Source organism: Mesocricetus auratus, unplaced genomic scaffold (assembly GCF_017639785.1).
Source record: "Mesocricetus auratus isolate SY011 unplaced genomic scaffold, BCM_Maur_2.0 Super-Scaffold_100013, whole genome shotgun sequence".
Lineage (NCBI taxonomy): Eukaryota > Metazoa > Chordata > Mammalia > Rodentia > Cricetidae > Mesocricetus > Mesocricetus auratus.
The window spans coordinates 35412400-35427942 of record NW_024429196.1 but is presented as its reverse complement, the minus strand read 5'-3'; the positions used below and the strand labels follow the sequence as shown (position 1 = coordinate 35427942).

General features: G+C 39.8%; 1 protein-coding gene across 5 annotated transcripts in view; it reads left to right on the top strand.

Annotated features, from left to right (window-relative positions):
* Positions 1 to 15543, top strand: part of Chrm3 (cholinergic receptor muscarinic 3) — a 351264-nt gene that overhangs the window by 135643 nt on the left and 200078 nt on the right. The window contains exon 3 of one of the 5 annotated variants that reach the window (XM_040755584.1): positions 8334 to 8502. The exons of the other annotated variants lie outside the window; for them this stretch is intronic. The gene's annotated coding sequence lies outside the window, so the exon portion shown is untranslated. The remainder of the gene's footprint in view (positions 1 to 8333; positions 8503 to 15543) is intronic. 5 annotated transcript variants of the gene reach the window in all.

The following is a 15543-nucleotide window of genomic DNA, read 5'->3' as shown; positions in this document are numbered from 1 at the left end:
ATAGCATGGAACACTTCTAAGGCATGCATTGGTATAGAAGTATGACTTGTGCAGTGATCCGGTTTGTCTAATTAGCATACCATTTCAAGTACTTAGAATATCTTTGTAATAAGAACGTTCAAACTGCAGTAACTTGTTAGAATTGTTGCGTATTATAGTTGCCATACCGGGTGATGGCAGAACTGGCCAAGAAGGCTATGTCCTATTCTGTGTTAATTACTATTAGAGTCTCTCCCTCCCTCCCTTCCTCTTTCCCTCCTTCACTCCCTCCCTCCTTCACTCCCTCCCTCTCCCACTGTCCCCTCTCCTTTTCCCTCTGATTCCCTCCTTGTACCTCAACTTTTACTGATGACCAAAGAGGAAATATCTGACAAGTCAGATCCAGAAAGACTATAAAACCTGAATGAACCTAGAACAAAGAATCAATAAACAAAAGACATTCCCCCTCTTTATCACAGAAGCAGGACTGGTTTCCCATCAGTGTTTTCCCAAGAAGCCAGGTACCTCTTGTGCAATTCAAGTCACAAAATAAAGGCTAAGCCTTTTCTCTGTGAAGTACCCTGTGATGTGCAGCCTTGGTGATGCCAGAGAGAGGAAATGTTAGCCTTCCCCCAGGAGACTCGCCTTGTTTATGAGAGGAAGACATGATGCATATACAAGGAACCACAATGCAAAGGGAGACATTAATATTTATAACAATGATATAAACAAAGTGCTTAGAGGGAGTTTGGAGGAAATAAATGTGTCCCAGCTAGGGATGTGGCACAGAAATGTATGTGGGGAAGTCATCTCTGGGCCAATCACAAAGGATAATCAGAAATTCTGTAGAGGAAACTGAACACTGTAAAATGAACTGAGGCAATAGAGAAGAATGAGATGTGGTAGCCAGAAGCAAATAGGCCTCTTTTGTAGTGTACGACTCCTGCTTTGCTTTTGTTTGCAGCAACAAAAACTGGAGGCATATAAAAATGCTATAAAGAAACTTGCAAATAAAAAAACTAACTTTAAAAGAGAATTAGTATTTGAGTGAAGAAACAAACACTTTCTTCACATTCTAAGACATAGAAAAGGCCTGGTGCCAGACCCATCATTGCTCTGTATCAAGTAAGCGTGAGATGATCCCATTATCACACCCTGTCTGGTAGGGTGACATGCCTGTGTGGTAGGGAATGAGCGGAGGCAGAAGATGCTAGCCAGAGAGTGGAACTTTCAGGAAATTCCAATAACTTCTAGAAACTCTATATCTTGGTGGGGGTGGAGGGGTGGGTGGGTGTCTATTCACCAGGCACTCCATGTATGTGTGTGCACAGACATACAGAGGTTCTCACATAACTGCATACACAGTCGTCATACAGTCATGTACCTGCCTGGTGAGTTGTAAATGTGTAAGGTAGAATGATGGCTTCATCTGTCTCCAGAAGTCAAGGTCAAGTTGTGGTAGTGCATACTTCAGAGTCCAGCTGGCAGCTTCTGAACAAGCTCCAGCAAAGCATCCTCTGGGTGACTTTAGACAAGTGGACTCTTCTTCCCCTCTTTGGTTTACGTGCTATGTGAGGTGGGAATGATCTTATCATGGCAACTTGAAGGCTTGGATAAAATAAGCCACCCGTAGCCTCAATATAATAACTACATATCTCTCAACATTTTAAATTCTAATTTTAACTGTCAAGAGGATCCCAAGCGTTTCATGGATTTAAGCACTTGCTTATGCATGGACTGTAATGCTGTCTTATTCATATAATCTAGATAATAAACAACAAATCAGAATCTCTGTTTGGGAAAGCCCATTGAGGTGGTGGGTTTGGGAGAACTCCCTTAGCCACACTGATTCCTATAGATAAGCTGAAGTGTCCTTCAGGCCTTCAGTGTTTCAGACATGGTGATTCTGAATAACAAGATCATTGTTTTGGGATGTGAATAAAACCCACATGTTAAAATGAATATAGCAGTATATGGCAGATGTGAACTTCAACCATTCTAAACTTCTTACATAGATGTAAGACTCTGCCCCAGCAAAGATGTATTCCAACAGCCCAAAAGCATTGATTGTGGTGTGGGATATAAATACAGCACCCTCCTTCTCATTGTTTTGTAGCTTCGTTGGTACTCAATAATTCTAATAGACATTTTCTGGGCAACAGAGTTTCTCAGTAATTACTCTGTTGAGGATCTGGAAAAGAAAACAATAATTAAATACCTTTACTTATCCTACTTTATCCCAGACCCTGTAACCGAACTTAAGCAAGGATTTACAATAAACATACCTTGAGATAAATTAAATTAGAAAAGGACTGCATATCCTTGGCCTCGAAACAAACACTCAGACTGCAATAGACATTAAACTTACTTGTGAATACTGTTTTAGGAATATTTATAACTATTCTTCCTTTCAGCCAAGATGTTGTCCCCACTCTGTAAGTCCAGAGTGGACTCTGTTGGCTTCCAGGTGCTTCTCTATGCTTCCTTACTGTACAAAAGCATGTTCCCAACAAAGAAAGCTCACCTCTAAATGACAGCGGTGGGAAGCTGGTAAAGTACTTACTGCACAAACATGAAAGCCTATGGTCGATCCACAGAACCCACTCAAAAAAAAAAAGCCAACAGTCCTCAGAAGGGAATGGACACACGGCTCAGCAGTAAAGAGCATTTCCTGCTCTAGCACAGTATCCAGGTTTGGTCACTAGACCCCACATCATGGCTTACAACCACCTGTAACTGCAGCCCCAGAGTATCCAAGCCCTCTCTGGCCTACACAGGCACTTCATACATGTGGTGCACATACATATAAGCAGGAAAACACTCATGTACAGAAAATAAAAATAAATCTTTTCAAAAACTGGCATGGTGGTGCACACTTGTAATGTCAAAAGCAGAAATAGGTGGAACATTGGGTCTCAGTAACCAGCCAGCCTAACCAAATCAGCAGAGAGAGAGGTATGATGGCCAAAACTGACTCTGACCTCTACAGAAACTTCTATATACATGCATGCTTCCCCCTCCCCTCAGGCTACCCAAATAGAGAAGATTCTTTATTTGCTCTTTTCATCTCAATTACACATTTTTTTTCATCTTAGTCACCAGCATTAAACCAAAAATTTGGTAGATTTTAAAAGCAGATGTCTGTTGACTGTCATCGAATGTTTTCTTGGAATTTCATCAACTTCAGCTAACTTCAAATGGCTTTTGTTGAGGTTATCCTTGGTTGTGATTTGAATGACTTAATTGATCTGTGAGCTGTTTTCATTTTCTCTGTGTCCTTTACAGAATTCTCTTTAGGTCAAAGAAAAGGGGAACAAAGATTGTGTGAAAGTCATCTCTGTTTGAAGGGATATTTCTTGTGAAATAAATGATGTATCATTATTTAGTCTGAAAATAGCAAAGTTTACATTTGATAGCACAGTAGAGTTGGAAAGGGAGGAAGTATATAGATCTTTGGAACTTGGGGGATTCTGAATATTGAAACATTCTGAATTTTGTATGAACTTCTTACCAGCACTCAGGAGACATGAACGCTGTCTTTCCCTCTCCAGCAGTTGCAGCCCAAGAAACTCTTCCCTTAAGAATCTGATGGCTCCATTCTGTAAAGACTATATCTCCTAGACCCCAAAGCACTAGTGCATAAGAAGTCTTTTCTGGTGTTTAGGTTGGAGAGTTCACAGTGCTACACGTGCATTGTGTGTGGTGGAAATGTTCTGCTTCCCCAAGGTAGCTTGATCACGTCCCGGCTCTTCATCACACCTCTAAAGTAGAATTTGACTACATAGTAAAAGAACTCATTTGGGGCCTTTTTGGTTTACTCAGGATTTAAACATGGGTGTGATACCAATGACTTGCCAAAATCAGAGATATGGTTTGCCTTCTAAAGCCCCTTCAAGCCCTTATCACAGGGCCAGAAGCCAGTGCCTAAAAAGGAAGTGTACATAGGCAGAGCAAACACGCCCTCCGAGCTCAGGCATTGTCCCCTTCTACAGCAATTGTTTAAATGTGCTACTTGGGCATTTCAGTGTGGTGGCAGACAGAGCAAATATAAAGCATATTGGTGTGCTCGGGTGTGTTGTCTGTCTCCCTGTAGGTGTGCTCGGGTGTGTTGTCTGTCTCCATGTAGGTGTGCTCTGGTGTGTTGTCTGTCTCCCTCTCAGTGTGCTGCTGGTGTGCTGTCTTTCTCAAAGGAACTTAGCAAACTGGACTTAGTTCTGAACTGAAAGTGGAGACCTGAGCTGTAGCTCCAGTCAGGCATCTTTTGTCTACAAAGACAGAGCCCCATCATATCTGAGTCCTGAGTGTGAATTTCTTCATCTCTCAGGAGGGAAAATAATACGTATCCTGTAACCAACTGCAGCTTCTATAAAGGTTGATTTCCTGTTCTTTCTTCCCCTCCTGAGTCAGTTACCTTTCTTATTTCTGGAATCAAATACCCACCAAGAAACAGCTTACAAAAGGAAGGTTTATTTTGACTCACGGTTTGAAGGAAGACACATCATGGCAGGGGAGGCACGGCAGCAGGAGCTGGCCACGCTGTCTGGAAGCAGAAAGAGAACAAGAATCCCTGCCAGCAACAAAGCCTCAAGGTCCAATCCCAGTGACCCACATCTTCCTGCAAAATTCAACTCTCTACAGGTTCTACAACCTTCCAAAACATCTCGACCGCCAGGTCCAGGTGTTCAAACATGTGATCCCCCAGGGCCACACATCCAAATCACAATGCCTCCTATCTGCACAGAGCCCATTGCTCAGATAGGTACTTCCAAAATATTAATGTCAGTTTGTTGTAGGGAGCAAAAAAAAAAAAAAAAGAAAGGTAAAACAGAACTTGGGCTGATAAAGCTCAGAATGATGAATACAGCCATAGCCCTTTTATGCGTGGTGTACTATGGAAGATGGATCCTTCTATCATGGGATCAACTATGACCCCAGTAGCACTCTACACTGCACTGAGAATTCAACATGTTACCTATTTTCCCTGTTATGTCAGCCGAAGCCGAGGTGACATGTCCCAGTTTGGCAGAGACCTCTGCAGTTTGTTGTTTTCTTGTATCTCCTGGTATCATTATATCATCCCCTTTCGTGGAAAGATGTGCCTCAGTTTGGATGGCAAATTGTGTGAGCATGATACTAAAGAACAAACAATGATATTCTATTATATCAGTTGTTCTCAGTCTTCCTAATACTACAACAGTTTAATACAGTTTTTCATGTTGTGGTGACCCCAACCATAAAATTATTTTCATTGCCACTTCATAGCCATAATTTTGCTACTGTTGTGAATCATAATGTATATAATCATAATGTGTATAACCATAGTATCTGATATATAGGATATCTGATATACAACCCTGTGACCCACAGGTTGAGAACCACTGCTTTACATAATTTATGGAAAATAAAGCACAAAACTACATAATTATATATCACTCTGGAAGATTTTACACTCCATTATTTAAACTAGAAACATGAAATGTGACGATGATAGATCTCTCCTACACCACAGGGGTAACTTGTCTCTTTATACCTAATTAGCAATGCAGACTCTGTAATGAGATTTGAGTAGATAAGCGTACTCAGGGACTATTTCTTTTCAGAACCTTTAGTTAAGTCAAGATCAGAAAGACACATCAGAGTTACCCAGGAAATAACAAAGACAGAAGACAGTGAGTCTGAAGGTCCCATGGTACACAGGAACAAGGGCTGAGGACTGGGGGATACATAAAGGACAGAAGTATGCATAGCACAGCAGTTGAAGAAATGAGACTGCAGAGGTAGCTCCAAACAGTGTTTTAGGCCAGGGATCATAGACTGAGAAGTATGTTCATAAATATCCACTATGTCATGAAGGAAAGACTAAAAGGCACAAGGAAAAGAATCAGCAGGGTAATGGAAGGTTAAATAGAGTGTCGTTGACATCTGAGGTGCCTGGTACCTGAATCCTCTAAATGGACTGTGACCGTGGCACCTGCAAAGCAAGAGACTGTTAAGGAGACAGAGAGCTTTGGAAACCCCTTACAGTCAGAATTAACTGATTAAGTCAGCGTAAAAATGGAAAAGAAAAAAAAATCCAAAGAATGGCTGGGCGGTGGTGGCGCACGCCTTTAATCCCAGCACTCGGGAGGCAGAGGCAGGCGGATCTCTGTGAGTTCGAGGCTGGGCTGGACCGATAGCCTCCAAAACAATACAGAGAAACCCTGTCTCGTAAAAACCAAAATAAATAAATAAATAAATAAAATCCAAAGAATGGATGCTGAGCTAGATCTAGGAAAACAACAGGAAATAAAAAGACCTTGAAAAGGAACCATGAAGGGATGGCCAGGATGGTTAGGGGATGTTTGGGGGATGTTATAATGAGATGAGAGAATTCAAAGAGGGAGCAGTCACAGTGTTGAACTCCTTTGGTGGAGACCCCAAACCACCTAGCACAAACAGCCAGCAAGTTACTGATTACCCTGTAAATAGCAACTGCTGGGAGGTATTGATAGGAACTGAAGGCAAGTTTAGACTGGTTAGGAAAAAATAGCGGAGCTGAGTTCATATGACCCTGATAAACAGCACAGGTAAAAAGGAAAAGGGGTGGAGCTAGAGTGGAAAAGAGGCTGCACCAAAGGATTTCATTAGGGCTTTTATTCCCTTTTTATCTAGAATGCTAGATGGAGGTTTCTTGTCCTACCCACCAGTTTCCAAATTACCACTCTGACGGTTAATATAATTACAATTTTTTTGGCAAATGACCAGGCTTATTGATGACTAGTTCTACATATAAATTAACCCATTTGTAATATTCTGTATTTTACCATGATGGCTTATGGCTTCTTGCCTCACATCTTGCTTCCCCAACGACTACATGGCGGCTCCCTGACGCTATATTCTGCCTGGCCATTGGTCAAAACAGCTATATTCATTAACCAATAAAAGCAACACATATTTGCAGCATAAAGAATGATGTCCCACATCTCTTATAAGTAGTAGTATTCTGATGAACCAGGCCTGAAAAAGGGGCAGAAGATAAAATCCTTGCTTTATAGTTTTTGCAAATGACAATGGTATAAAGACCAATACCATACTGGAGTCAGTATGCTTGTGTGAGCTCAGTGAATAGTGGAGAACCAAAACCTAAAATCAGCCACCAGCTCCAAGGCCCTGCTGCACAAGGGCCAACAGAAGGGAGTAGTAAATGTTCTACATGAGAAATAGATAAAGAAGGAACAGATGGGATCAAGTATAGAGGTGGGAAAAGTGGTTAAATAAGAAAAACAGAATAAGGCTTTTGATGGTTTGAATGTACAGAAGTCTGGCTGCAATAAATTCATTAGAGGAGAGAGAGCTACACGAATTTTCACTTCCTGGGTCTCTATCTCTATGGACCAATAGACTTTGCTGATAGTGTGGAGGTATGTTGCATTGGAAAAACAAATTAGAATCTAAAAGACAAGGAGACAGGAGTTGGAGGTCCCAGGGATGTTGAAGACCAAGATTTTGCCCCAGAATTCATCCATGGAGTCCCGTGAATTTATCAGAACCTAACAGCTAAGCTCTAACAGATAGAAATAAAATAGTGACTTTATTTGGAGTTGAAATGTTTTAGGAGACTGCATCAGTGGCAGGAATTCCTGGGGAGCTGTGGATATTGGCAGGAGGATATTCAAAGGGATCAGCCTTTGTATTTCAGTTAAAGGGAAAGAATAAAGTTGAGCCAGAGGGAGTTTTTCAAAGTAAAGAAAGACACTATCAAACTAGAGAGTTGGGACCATTTTTCTGGCCAAACAATGATTGTTGAACATTCCTCAAAAACCCTAAAGGAAAGCACTCACTCACAGTCATGAAAACACAGGCATACATATGCCTATGGCTGTTACATTAATAAACAAAGATGGAGGCTGATGGTGGCCTACCATTGCTTAGGGATTGCAGTAGCTTTTCTTCAGTCCTGTGCAGCACCCTGTGTTGGATACGGCTGCTTCTATCTTTTGTTTTCTCAGAAAAGTAGATTTGTTTCAGCTACCTGTCATTTCTGCCTTAAACCTTGTTCAGGAAATTCATACCAAACAAAGAATCAGTTCCCTTCCATGGGCTGCATACTTCCTCAACAAGAACTGACCTTCCTCAAGGCCTCATCTCTAAGTGACTAGTCCTGCTCATGCTCTACAGTACTAAGCTGTCTTTGTCTCGGGCATTTTATCTCGTTACCTCATTTTTATGTCATTCAATATATAGAAAATTCGGTAAAATAGACAACAAAAGTGAAGTTGAATTTTATGCTTCATTGATATGTGACTTTGTGTCATGGCATAAAAGGGATAGGTGTAAGAAAAAGAGTATTATTATTTATCATATTATTTTGCCAGATTCCTCATGTTCCAGTCTCAAAAACTGTCAAGAAAGATGGCATTGAAGGTCATGACATCCCTTACAAGTAAAACCAAAGCTTTAATCAGTTGATCAGACACACAAAGGATTGAATGCTACCTCCCAGAGTGAGACCTAGCAAGTGCTTCACTGAACACTGCACAGAAGGTAAATGAAGTGTGTCTGTTCCAATCACAACTGGAATTTTAAGTGAGTGGAATGGAATAAACGCAGTTCAGAATTTGAAATAAATTCAGCTTGGAATGTGTCTGGAGACTAAGGTTTATATAAGAACTATACAAAGCTTGGAGTATGACACAAGGTGAAATGTTCCTGGCATCTTGGAGTGAGACATGGACTCTTGAAGATACAGGGCACAGACATTTCATCCAGAGTCATTTATTTCCACATGGGGAAGAAAATGCAGACGTTTATATAATATACTGGAGTGAGAGTAATATTCCACCTGGCGCAGGGAGTTGTGTACAATTTCTCAGACTTGGTATTTCAAGTTGAGTGTTACCAATAAAATATTCCTATAAAATCTCCATTCTTCTTTTCCTTGATTCCTGTTGCTATATTTCTTCCAGGGAGTCTCTCATAGATCACACATTCTACAACTGATAGGTGAAAAACAAGAAGTGGTTAGAAAAAACTTACAAAGTGAGTTAACTAGAAGGAATTCAGAAGCAACAGCTCACGGCAATAGACTTACCCTGTTGCCGAAATACTTTTCTAAAATTGTGTAGCTCCTGGTGAGCTAGTGTCTTTACATGGGGAACATAAGGAAGAGAAGACTCTCAATGCAAAACTGAAGAAGCAACTGATAGCCAGCAATGCATCCTTCTTAAGGTAAAAGACTTTTCTACCACAGAATAGAAAAGCATACTTGCGAGTTTTTAAGTATTAGATTGGGACATTAGGAAGATATGAGATGCTAAACCCCACGTAGGAGATCATGTGTGGATTAACAAATTCCTTGGCATTTGGAAATAAGTCAAGATCATGGGGGATACCAAATAAGAGCAGGCCTGTGGAGTAGGCATTCAGAACACAGAGTGTTTCTGAAATAATGAAGGAGGTGAGCTCCCAGGATGCAGGCTACATGAAATCAGAGATGTGACTCCATGTTTACTTGTTCTGAGTGTGTCATTGGATTTGAAGAGAGGAGATAGAGATAGCAGAGGCCAGAATCAGTACTTTGTATGATGTATTACACTTTTTCATGTTAAACAGTAGCCAGGGATGCTGTTGCTCACATTTGCATTCAGGTGAAACTAAGAAATTCTTCAAATATTTACTTTTCTGGCAGTGAGGGACCTGACTGTATTACAACTTGGTGAGGGGTCGGTGGTGGAGTTCATTCTATAATGTTTTGATTTCCACGGCTGGGATAAGTCCACTGGGTAGTTCTGACCATTTTATCTTACAATGTTAATGTGGTATTATATTGTTACTGCCAAATATATAAGGAACTGCTAGGTCACTAGTTCACAGAAATGTCTTTTGATTATGAGCATATTTTCATTGTGTTTCCATTGGGAATAGAAAGTGAAGTATCCATGATCACCTTGGTTGCCCACTTTAGAGAAATGAAAGTGAGATTTGGGGCAGGGAATACACTGAAGCAACCACCCAGCATGAAAACAAGAGGTCTTTTGAAGAACAACTGCACATTCAGATGAAGCAACCATGTCCTTCAAACCACATCCTTCCTGTCGCCTGTGGGAAAGGGGTGGTATTTGTACTGAGCTCCGAGTGCTTGCAGAATAGATCTGTGTGTATTTCCATAAATAAAAGGGCATTGTGTGTGTGTTTGGCACCTGGGATGGCCAGAGCAGTTGATTGCTTCTGAGAGCTTTGTTCCAACCCAGGGATCAGCAGGATTTGGAAGCACTGAACTAGGAACTGAGCCCCAAAACACATATGCAGGAGACCTGCGATAACATTAAGTTTGAAGAACAACAATAGCATTTGCAAACCATTGGCTTTGTGTCAATACTCTCCTTAATATAGCTCAGGAAAGGGTTTAAATGTCGTGTGTCCCACCTGCAGACTAATGAGACACGTTGTAGTAATATTTTGAGACAGCACCTGTTTTTCTGATGAGCAAAACCCAGAATAGATAATATGTGAGCATATGTTTTTGCTGAAACTTAAAACTCTGTCCTACTTTTCTTTTCTTGTATTATTCACACCACATATATTGTCACTAACAGTTAATGATTTGGTCATGAATTAAAAGGTAACTAACATTCCCCCAACCCTCGAAGCTTTAATAAGTTAGAATAAAATTTACAATCATATTGACATAATTGTTACCAAAGTAAAATATTAAAATACTAAAGTTTTCAATGCCATCATCCCCAAACTGCAATGGACTGGAGCAAGAACTCACTATGATAATATCTTAGGTAATTTGGATGTTTTCTTACTCAAATACCTACTTCCTATTTAAGGTTGTTTCTCATCTATAGAGAATTGGGAACTCTGATTTTTTTCCACCTTTTAAAATATTCTCTGTTAAATTATTCTCCAGAGCTTATATATAAAATGCATAAATAGACATACTTCAAGAGAAGACAGATTATTCAGTACTTGCTGCTGGAGACCATGTTGGTCAACATATTCATCTCCTAGTATAATGAAAACAAAAAGAACTCTTTTGGTCTTTTATTTAGACACACTTTTTTTCTACATGAGTGAAACTTCCTTCTATTGAGATTGAAGAGATGACACAGAGAGTTTGAGTAGTAACTGCTTGTCTAGAAAACCAGAGTTCAGTTTCCAGTCCCCATATTCAGAGGCTCACAACTCCCTGGGCTCCAAGTCCAGGGTATCTGGTGCCCCCTTCTGACCTCTGAAGGTACCTGTACATGTGGCATGCACTCCTATAGACATACACACATAAATAAAAATAAAATAAATATTTTTTAAAACTTCCTTCTATGGCAGAGGAGAGTTTGTAGAGAATCATAATCTATTTTAAATTTTGCTTGTCTCATTCATTTCAAAATTGAACATACGTCTATTTCAGCACATGTGTCTATCGATTATGGCATGAGAATTGTACACTGTGAAATTTTAAATAATCATAATATCCGATTCAAGTAACCCAATAAAAGATGTATTCAGTTGAAGGAATGGGCATGTATCAAAAGTCCTCTGTGGTAGGTAATTAAGATATTTCTCAGGAAACATGGTGAATTTCAGATCTTAGAAATAACCTGGTAGAAGAGCTCCTGTCTGTCTAATCCTGCAAGCAAAATCCACTTCTGTAGGAATACAGAAGATAAATTTTGTGGGAGATGTGAGGTACAGGCATGGCCCTGTCTAGTTCCCACTTCATTATGTGTTTCCTCTGTCTCAGCTCAGAAAGATCTACTTAGATTTGAGCCCAAGCTGCTTCAGTGTAGTAAAAACCATTAAATGATACACAGAACATTAAAGAAGTCTTCAGTACATCATTTCTGATCATGACATGAATACTTGAGGAGGAGGTTCCTAGATACAATAAATAGCAGAAAATCATTTTTATTAGCAGGCAGTACATGGTATCAAAATAAAAATCAAAATGGAAGTTCATACTTTAATGAGATAGAGAAATACTAAAATATTTAAATGGGCAAAAAAATGCTCTTCAATATAGATGAAGGTCGCTTCAATGAGCAATAATCTGGTTTCTCTTCAGATCGTATAAATGTTTCACCATTCATAAGCAATTCATTACCACATGCTCTGTCCTGCTGCAGTATGTACAGCACAAAAGAAAAGATAAGGGTCCAATTTGACTGGAGATAATAGGCACTCATAGTATATACTCTCACAAAACAACTGGCAGGGGCAGGGTGGACACAAACAATGCAAAATTGCACAACAGTGTGGCTTGAAAAGAAAAGTCAGAGCTGAGAGAGAGGAACCAGAACCAAATGGGAGAGTTCCAAGATAATAAAGTTTGTTGTTGATGGTGATTTTTATGATAGACCCCAAAATGTCTGAGATCTTCCACTTAAAGGACAGAGAAAGGTATAAATTCTTAGGAAAAAGTGAGAGGATCTAATGGCAGAAATACACATCTAGCTTTCAGTCCAACAGACATTTAGGCAAAATGCCGTTTATGTGATCTTCCCCAGCATGCACCATTCCACTTTGAAGCAACATAGAGATATGTACTCTGTTAAATATCCTAAGAGGATGAGGATGTTTCATTTTCCCATTCCATGAAAGTGAAAGGAAAATGCTCAGAATGGGACTTCTTTTTAAAATAGCAGATTGGCTCTGTAGTGATGAAATAGAAAAAGTCCAACAGTCACACTGAGAGATACCCACAGCCATCCATGCCTGTCCACTCAGGAATGCTCACTTGGCTGCAGAAACAGATGGTATCAACATCTCTTCCTTCTAAGTATTATTTCTACAATTTGATAGTCTTTCTTCTTGAAGTCAGATTGTAAAAGGGCACAGGTGACTGCTTTTACAGATTGCAGTTTTTTTTTCCCTGACACCACCACCTAATGGATTGTGACATTAGTTGCTGTTAGGTATCTCTTAACTTTCCTTTATTGAATTATCATTTAAAAAACCAAGCAGTACAAATAAGTATCCATATAATCAATAAATATTTGATGGAGTCCAGCAAGATGGCTCAGTATAAGCCTGCTGACTGTGGTTCAGTTCCTGGAACCCACATAAAAGAGGAAGTAGAGAACCAACTCCACAAAATTGTCCTCTAACCTCAACATATACCAAGGCAGAGGTACCCCCATTGCATGCAACATACACACACAAATTCCTTCTAAGTAAAAATTTAGGAAAAGAGCCTTTCCTGAGTTAACTAGAACTTTGTATAAGTAATATATTTCATTCAAAGCTAAGTTAAGATATGCAAGAGTTGCAGTAATCTTTTGAAGAATTTTTTTCTGTGTAGAAGTATTTTACCTGCATGGATATATGTGTACCTTGTACATGCCCACTTCCCCCACGGAGCTCCTAGAACTGAAGTTTATGGGTGGTTGTGAGCTGCCACCTGTGTGTAGGGACATTCACATGTGATTGTACTGTGTTGGGTCCCATGCTTCTTTCCCCCTGGGTGCCATAGCTGTGAGCACATCCTGATACCAGAATTACAGGAATTAAAGCTGAATGAAGTCAAGTTAGTGGGATGTTTGTGCTCCTCCTACGTTAATTTGTTTTGATTCCTAGTTGCTGCCTGCATAGCATCTGGTTTAACACCTGGAGTCAACAGAGACTTGAGAATTTGTTCAGTATTCCCTGCTCTCTATGACTGATTTCCCTGGTGTAAGGTGACCAATGCTACTGGTCCAGAATTTCAATGACAACAAAACCTATGTTCATGGCAAAGAGGTCTCTGCCCCAGTTATTTACCCATGTAGTATGTCAGCACCCTATTATATACCAGGAATACGAAATAGATCAGTTCACTAAGCACAAAACACAACCAATACCTACAGATACTTTATTATGAGAAACAAAGTGAAAATTAATACATTCTAAGGGAAAGTGAGTTATAACTGTCATATTTTTAATTATTGGTATTTTTTCAGTGTTCTCTTTGGGGAGGTCTTTATTATCCTTAATACATATCATATAATCAGCATTTGAATTTTGAGCTATTTTAGATTTGCAACTTTCAACAATATTTTTAAATGAAAAATGATTCAATAAAACGTGCAACTCAGGCAAATGCTTAGAAAGCTCCCCTAAGACTGTAACAAACTCTACGGCTATCATTGATAAAAGCAATTGCTCTCATAAATTGAACAGTAAATATACACCAGACAATGCTTAATGCCTGTGAATAATCTCACCATGCTAATAATCACTTGCAAGATGTGATATGACTCAATATGAGCCTATCCTTTGTGAGAAATTGAGTAAGAATCTTCTAGAACTGAAAGTAATAGTTTCCACTGGTCATTATAGTAGGATTGAACTTGTTGGAGACAGGGGGCCTTTCTCTTCTCACCCTTTAGCCTAGAGTGATTCTAGAATGTGAAAATGAAGCCCTGGGGTAGAGGCCTGTTTGCATTCTGGCAGCACCAATTCAGTTGAGTGCCAGGTTGGTGTGCCTGCCAAAGGGGCTTTCACCACAAGAAGTCAGGAAACAGCTTCCTCTTTATGAATGGGTATCTCTTGGCCCTGAGCTGAGTCACTGAAGCCAAGCTGCACAGCCTCTGTGACTCTCATATGCTATGAAACCACAACAGATTTGCTCCTTCATCTCTTGTCCAAATCAATATTCACCCAAAGCCAGAGGCCTGGCCACACTAAACCAATGTCCATTTGGCAAGAGTGTGGCTGTAGGTGAGTGTGAATGTATCCTGGTCTCTAGATACAGCCCTCGTTTATGCAAGTGCCTCTTGACCCTTGATAAAGTGAAGTCAATATCACTAGGGGATCAAACTCACAGGCTGATATTGGTAAACAATTTTTATACTATTCTTCAAATTTAACTTCTCAATAGGAAAGTAATTTAGGGTTGGTTTAGAGTTAGGACAGAAGAGATTCATGTCCAGGGTTTGTCATCTTGTTGTGTATATGTGGGAAAGTGATTGTAGCTCATTAGCCTCTCTTCTGTTTGTGAAATTTTTTTAAACAGGGCCCTCAACAGGAAAATTCTGTCTGTTTAAAGTGCTGAACCCAAAACCTGATCCATAGAATATATGGAATAAATCCTAATATTAGAAGCAGTCAGGATCATGTCTCCACCATCTGGCATTTCCTCTGTGTGGAAGCCTCAGGCATACCCTGAGAGCCCTTTAACTTCCCTTTCCTGACACATTGCTAATATGTGTCAAATTTCAACCTTCCACAAGCTCAATTAAAGCTAGAAATTCCAGACACTTTTTCTTTTTTTTTTTTTTCAATCCCCACACATAGTCAGATACTAGGGTCTAAGTTTTGTTGTTGTTTTTCTTGTTATTTATTTTCTTAATTGTGCCCTTTTTCTCACATCTTCATTCTCACTGGACCAAGTTATGGCAGCAACCAAAGACTTATACATTTTAATGTTTTTTGTGTGTATTTGGTGGGGGGGTGTGCAGGTATGCATGCACATGTGTGTGTTTGTACCTGTGCTTGTGTGGAAGCCAGAAGTCAATATGTGTGTGTGTGTATTCCTCTATTGCTCGTCACCATATTTTATAGACAAGGTCTGTTGCTGAAACTGAAGATCATTATTTCTATTAG